We start from the raw sequence: 7,500 nt of genomic DNA on the forward strand, positions 1-7,500 counted from the left end.
AAAGAAAGTCTTTCTCATGGGACTAATTTTCCAGCTTCTTTAAAAAGAGAGAAAGAGAGAGAGAGAGAGAGAGAAAAGGAAAGGGAATATTATTGTAGCATATTGTGGATATCTACGAGGTACATATATATACATATTTTCAGCATATCGTACAAATACTTAGGAGGAAAGTAATCTCCTATTTTCCATGGTTACGAAGTAACACTAGTTACGTGCTTCCTCGACTCGTTGTAATCCGATTTAAGTAGTTCGACTCGGTCTCGTAGCCGACCTGCATAGTACAATCAGCCAGGCACCCAGCCAGCAGCCAGCCAACTAGCCAACCAACCAGCCAACCAGCCAGTCAGTAACCACTTTGCTTTCGAAACTTTAAATCGCGCATAAATTCGCGGTCAGCCGGTCATCGATCGTCCTTCACCGCGAATTCTAATCGAGTTTCCTTTAATTTCAAACCTCTTTACGTTACTCCTCGTACTGTCGGTGAAGTTTCGAGAGTGGTCATACTCTTGAAGGATTCAATCTCTCTCTCTCTCTCTCTTTCTCTTGCTAACACACACACACACACACAGATAAACGGACGCAGAGAAACACTGACTAAAGTTGCAATTACACGTAGCAACATTGTCCATCGTAAAGTTTCGCTTTAATTCTATCTACCTAGCTACCTACCTACATACCTACCTACCTACTATCTATCTACCTATATACCTATCTACCTATCTATAAAGTCAATGCAAAATAATGGTTATTTTTTGATCGTTCTATTATCATTATCAAGAAAGATTAATAAACGCAGTTAGGTTACGCGTGAAACAGAAAATATATTTTATTTATTTATTTATTTATTTATTTAGTTAGTTACTATTTTCTTTTTATTATTTCCATTATTTTTATTTTTCATTTCCTTTCCTTTCTTTTTTTTGTTCGCAGGAATGAATCTCCGACACGAGGAACAACGTTTTTCGATCATTTCGAATTTGACCACGTTGTTGTTGTTGTTGTTGTTTCCCCGACGATAAACGACCACGCGATAGATGGTGGTGGCGGTCATGGTGGGGGAGTGATTAAAAAAAAAGGAGAGAAAAAAAGAAAAAGTTACCAACTACGAGGGACGTTGTTGTCAGGTAAATTTGCGGTCCATTATCGAGCAACGCGAGACCGCAATAACGTCGATTCTCCCTCTCGTTAGCGTGATTTGCGGTGAGCCAACGGGAAATTAGCAACGATGGCACATAGGCAACAACGGAGAGGGACTCTATTCGTCGACATGACTGCACGTCAAGATTTCGTTCCTTCGTATTAACGATAGAATAAATCGACGAATAATTTGAAACGATTTAATATGGAAACCGTCGATGAAAGAATAATAAGAGAAAAAGAAAAAAATTGTGCTACGAATAACGAAACAATTTTAACGAAGGAATTTATGCTTGAGAGATTTTGTTTGTTTGTTTTTTTTTTCCATATTACTTATCGGAATTATCAAAAACGTGTTAGAAATCTCGAGTTTCGTTTATGATCGCGAGAAATATTTTCAAACGCGCCTGATAACAGGCAACACCGTCGTACGCGACTGTAGAAACGAGCGATCTACTTACAGGGGAGGATTTTTTTTAAAAGAAACACCTTTATCGGAATCGACGTTATATCGACAACGTGTTGAACGTTGCCTATTCCCAGGCGTTGAACCACTCCATTAAAACTCCTTTAGAAATATAATTCATTGATAGACAATAAACACAATCGATGAAAATTTTCAAAACGTTAAATCGTAATATAGAAGACGTGACGATAGAAGTCGTACGAGATTACCGTTACTTATAAAAATTTTCTTTTATATAAAAATCAGAAATATTGTATCTCTCTTTGGAAAGATCAATGAAAATCGTTGATTTTTCAGGGGAGTTTGGATGACGCGAGAGGAGAAAAGCGAGAAAGAGAGAACAAAAGAGACAAAAGAAAAAGAAAAGAAAAGAAAAGAAAAGAAAAGAAAAGAAAAGAATCCTTTATAGTTTTATCGTTCGCGCGTGCGCATGCGCGCGCACACGTACATACACTCTCGAAGGAAATAAGTAGTGGCACCGACAATAAAGTTGAAAATGCGCGAGCGTTTAGCGCCTTCCAAACGGTTCTCTACGATTTATCGTGCTTTACTCGGTGCCGTAGTACGCGGTCCGAGAGGATTACCAATGGGGGTGAGAGTGAGTTGGGGGGGATATAGGGAGGGATGTATAGTAGAAGTATACGCGATTTCGTTCGCTTTAACTTCGATTCCACCTTCCGCGAAGGAGGATGCGAGGAGCTCGTAAACTTCCGTTAGATTCCGCTCGAATTCTCTCACGGACGAGCCTGACGCGATCTTAAATGTTATTTTTACGGTTGAGGAGAGGGAGGTTTATATGGAGGGAGGTGATGCTCGGCATTCGTATTTCAATCGTTTTTCGTACATCGATCTAAGCTAGATATCGAAACCGTGTATCTTCTAGGGCACTATTTTCTTTTTGTTTCCTATTTTCTTTTCTATTTTCTTTGTTTTTTTTCTTCTTCTTTTCTTTTCCTCCCATTTCTTAGCACGAAGATCCTTCATATTTATGCGGATCGTAAGTCGTAAAACGTTCACGCGTGATTTTTTTCTCCTTGCGGTCTCCGATCTTTCGATCTTCTTTCTTTTCTTTTTTCTTTTCTTTCTTTCCTTTGATTTATTTCTCTATTCTTTTTTTTTTTTAATCCCGTTAAAAAAAAAGAAGAAAAGGGAGAAAAAAGAAAATTTGAAAGAAAAATAAATAGGATAGTATTTTTCGAAGAACATTTCTAGGGACAAGATAGAACACGAAAATTTATGACAGTGATCATATATAACTTGAAACCCTTCTGCTTTCTCCCTCTCTCTCTCTCTTTCTCTATCTCAAAATAGCGTCGCTCCAAGGCATACTACATGCGTTGAGAAACGTTCCAAGTTTATTCTCACGCAGAGAAATGAGAAAGAAAGAGAGAGAAAGAAAGAGTGATTGAGAGAGAAAGAAAGAGAGAGAACATTCTGTAAGATTTAACAGCACTCTACCGATAGAGTTCTAAGGAGGTACTTTGGTCTTATTATATCAGTGTTATTTTCGATCGAACGGACGTTCGGACGTGCAAGAAAATGAAAGGTCGAGTATAAAAGGTTAAAGGCTCGAATATACGAGGGAATGGAAAGAGCTAACGTAATCCGCGCCCAGCGTTCTTTTCACCGTCGGCAACGTTATTTGCGGGATATTTTAAAGTAGCTTAGAAAACGGAGAGAATCGTAGGGGATCGTAGAGACTAGAGAGAGAAAGAGAGGTGGGAAATAGAGGCGATGGGAGTAGGGTTTGGAGTGTTAGTGTTAGTGTCAGGAATAGAGAGTAACGACGAGAAGTAAAGCAGGGTAACTCTTGATATATAACTATGTCAAAACTAAAGATTATTATTCCAAGTAATTCTCTGTAATTTTAATGGATGAACCGATAAATGGAACTCTCTAGTTTAATATCTCTAGAATTTTGTTATGTATTAGATATATATGTATATATATATATATATATATATGTATCTTAGGTATGTAATAGGTATATCTTAGAAGAATAGACACATTACGAACTTCAAAGTTCGAAGTTCGAATTTCAAAGATTTCTAAAGTTATCATAAGTTATTCGTTATGATAAATCCATAGATATTTCCTTGGAGAAAATATTACATGGTTACGTATAGAAACGTACAGTCTTTTAACGCGAATTCTTCCATTCGTTCGTTCGTTCATTCGTTCGTTCGTTCGTTGCGATGTTATTTTATTAGAATTTTCCTTGTGTTATTAAACGGAGATAAAAATGTTGAAGGGTAGGTAGATGACGAAAAATGAAAAGAAAAGAAAAGAAAAGAAAAGGGAAGGAAAGGAAAGAAAGGGAAGAAAAGAGGAAACAAGAAAAAAAAAATTGGAGGGAAAATTGTGGAATGAGAAAACGCACGCAACCAGTTGGAGGAAAAAATTTGAGTATGTATATATATGTATGTATTATATCTATGTATGTATATATCTACGTACGTATATACGCGTATACATCTACATGTACGATCGCCGCTGAGCGGACGATATTTCATTAGAAAGTACGAGCTGGCAAATGCTTTTATTAAAAACCGTGCGAATTCAGAGTTGTAAAAAGCACCGGCCGTGGCCAGCTAGACCGCGTCGATTTATGCGCTAGAGAATCGAGAAAAATTTCTGATCGCGTGCTTTTTCATTCGCGTTTGCGGTCGTCGCGACGCCGACGACGTCGACGACGTCGACGACGACGACGACGCCGACGACGAGTAATACTTCTCGTTTCCACCAATGGCTCGAATATTACGCGGTTTTCCAGTTACGTTCTGTTCTTCTCTTTCTGATTTATCGACTCTACTACTTTTCTTCTCGTTCTTTAACATGATTTTTACGAAACGTTCGAAAAACGCCTATAATAATTCATTTTCCTCTGTTTTTATTTTTTTCTCATCTCTCAATCTTTTTTCTCATTTTTTCTCTCTCTCTATTTTTTTTTGTTTTTTTTTTGGTCTTGTTTTTATTTCTATCCATCATTCTCTTTCTCGCCTCTCTCTCTCTCTCTCTCTCTCTCTCTCTCTCTCTCTCTCTCTCTCTCTCTCTCTCTCTCTCTCCTCCCTCTCTTTCTCCCATTCTATCGGTTTTTTTTCCCCAACGAGAAATAAACACAAACGTGTTTACGATAATGGAAAGTTCATATAAATAGGACGCTGGTAATATTAAATCGATTTACCGGGTCGACCTCGGTAAGGTAGAATTTTTCTTCGGGTAGACGAGAAATGAAAAAAAAAAAAAAAAGAAGAAGTAGAAGGAAGAAAAAGAGAAAAGAAACGACGAAAGAAAGACGGAGACAAAATTTTTTTACAAACAGAAAAGAAAGAGACGTATCGGAACGAACGAAAGTATCGAGGAAACGCAATTGGATCGCGCGAGAAAATAAAGAAAAAGGAAGGTTAATGAGGATTTTGCGATAATCAGAAAAAAGAGAGAGAAAAAAAGAGATTCAGAAAAAAAAACAGAAATAAAAAAACTATCGATCGCATCCTTTCTTCCGCTCGACTAAGATTCAACGAATCGAAATTGGAATCACGCGCGAGCCGCTCCCAAAGGGGTCAGACCTCGATGGATTACAAAATTTTCAGGGAAATCGTTACGGTCCCTTTTATTTCATATTCTCTATCTCTTTCTTTCTTTCTCCATTCCCAAATCTCTACTGCTCACTTTCTCTCTCTCTCTCTCTCTCTCTCTCTCTCTCTCTCTCTCTCTCTATCTCTCACTCTATTTTTCTCGCTAACCTATCATCCACACACGAATTTTTTCTTCATTTATTTTCGAATCCCAGTAGCAGCGGTCCTCCTACTAACCACCCCCTACCCTGTACCCCACCATCACCACTATCACAACCCTTCGATCGGTCTCTCGTAATTTTCATGGAACTGCAATTTCTCCATCCCTGCACCACCACCACCACCACCATCACCAACCCCCATCGAACCTCCCGTTTCCCCACCGGAAACGTTTAAATCTCCCGCTTTTACTACTACTACTACTACTACTAGTACAAGTACTACTACTACTCTCTCTCTCTCTCTCTCGTTTTTTCTTTCCTTCTTTTTTAAAGCTTTTTTTCTCTTCCTTTTTTCTATTTTTGATTTTTTAATTCGATTTTTTTCTTTTTTTTTTTACTATTCCTCTTTTCTTTTCATTATTCTTTTTTTTGTTGCTTCTTTTTTCTTTTTTATCATCATACATCCAGGTATAACCCCGTGGCACACCATTGGTGGAACCAGCTAGGTTGGTTCTAGATATTTTCAGCTGCGGGCGACGCGTATGTACGCAAACCATCTATATAGGCCAAGATCCATGCATACCGAGTAGACTCGACAGCGGCAATGGACTCCCTTCGCAATCCATGAGATCGTTCAAAGCAACGAGCGTACGTGGTGCTTTGAGGGTTTCTCTTCCCTTAACCGTACGAGAACCTACATATATTACGTGTAGACGGCATTACGTTATCATGGAAGTTAAAACGTAGACCGAACCACAATTATCGTATTATTTATTTCGTTATGAACGATCGAAGAAATTTTCAATCGGCCCGATTGTTTTATCTCGTTTTATTTTTTTTTGTTTTCTTTTATTTGTTCCCTTTTTTGTTTTTCTTTTTTCTTTCTCTCTCTCTCTCTCTCTCTCTCTCTTTTTTCTTAACTTTTTTTTCTCATTGATAATATTTTAAATCTTCGTTGAGGTCGAATAATAAATGCAAAGAAATTTTTGTGAATTAATATTAACGTGTCTATTAAGAATAATAATAATGATAATGATGATGATGATTATGATGATGATGATATTAAATGGAAGAATAAATGGGAAGAAAACTGTGGACTAGGCGTTTAATTTTTATAAGATAGTTGTTTATTAACAATATATATGTGGTGTAATATTATACTACGATATTATAATATTATAGTATAATATTTTTAATTAGTAATAATATTTAGAAGCATTGCAGATGAATGAAATTCTCGGAAATTAAAAGAGAAAGAACGAACAAATGAATGAACGAACGAACGAACGAACAAAAAAATGCAGTTGGAGAATTTACTGCCGTTTGCCGAGTGACGAGGGTCAAAACGATTTTGTGAAATTTTAACGTGCCAAGGGAAAAAAACGGTATATAATTTTCTTTTCTTTTCTTTTCTTTTTTTTTTTGTTTTCTTTAAGACTCCTCTTTATTAGAATAAAAATGTTCGTATAAATGTGTAAATAAAAAAAAAAACATACACCCGCGCACGAATGACGAAGGAACATTAAAGAAAAAAAATAAAATAAAATAAAATAAAAGAAATTTCATTCAGGTTGCAAAATATTGCGATAAGCGTCGGATAAAATATTAATATTTATTCGTAATACAAAATCATGCGAGATATAGTTTTCCTACGTAACATTTTTTTCATTTTCTTTTTTTTTCAGTTTTCGCTTCATATCTTTTTTTCTACGTAGTACGGTGGTACGATATTTTCCATTCGTTTAACTGAAAACGAATGCGGGCGGAGTTGAAAATTACGAGAGAGATTTAAACGTCCTATGGGTTGTATCTTTCAAGACTCCCATGAGTCTAACGTGACTTGTGTATCGTTTGAATAATATCTGAATTGTAGAAAACTCGTTTGTAGATTACGTTGTTAGATGTGGAGGAGGATGCTCGTTCTCGTGAGAATTTAGAGAGAGAGAGAGAGAGAGAGAGAGAGAGAGAGAGAGAGAGAGAGAGAGAGAGAGAGAGAGAGAAAATGACACTCTTAAGTGTCATCCATCACTTAGGATTTCATGTACGGGCCAGAAAAGGAAGGAAAAGAAAAGAGAGAGACAGAATGATAAAAAAAGAAGGAGAGAAATAGAGAGAGAGAGAGAGAGAGAGAGAGAGAGAGAGAATGAAAAAAAAAGGG

The 7,500-nt window shown here is 36.9% G+C and overlaps 1 protein-coding gene across 3 annotated transcripts in view; it reads left to right on the top strand.

Moving 5' to 3' along the window:
- LOC127062240 (protein rhomboid-like) overlaps positions 1 to 7,500 on the top strand; it is a 114,611-nt gene that overhangs the window by 56,366 nt on the left and 50,745 nt on the right. For 2 of the 3 annotated variants that reach the window (XM_050990120.1, XM_050990103.1), the window contains one exon: positions 931 to 1,124. The exons of the other annotated variant lie outside the window; for it this stretch is intronic. The gene's annotated coding sequence lies outside the window, so the exon portion shown is untranslated. The remainder of the gene's footprint in view (positions 1 to 930; positions 1,125 to 7,500) is intronic. 3 annotated transcript variants of the gene reach the window in all.

Source organism: Vespula vulgaris, chromosome 1, assembly GCF_905475345.1.
Source record: "Vespula vulgaris chromosome 1, iyVesVulg1.1, whole genome shotgun sequence".
Classification (NCBI taxonomy): domain Eukaryota; kingdom Metazoa; phylum Arthropoda; class Insecta; order Hymenoptera; family Vespidae; genus Vespula; species Vespula vulgaris.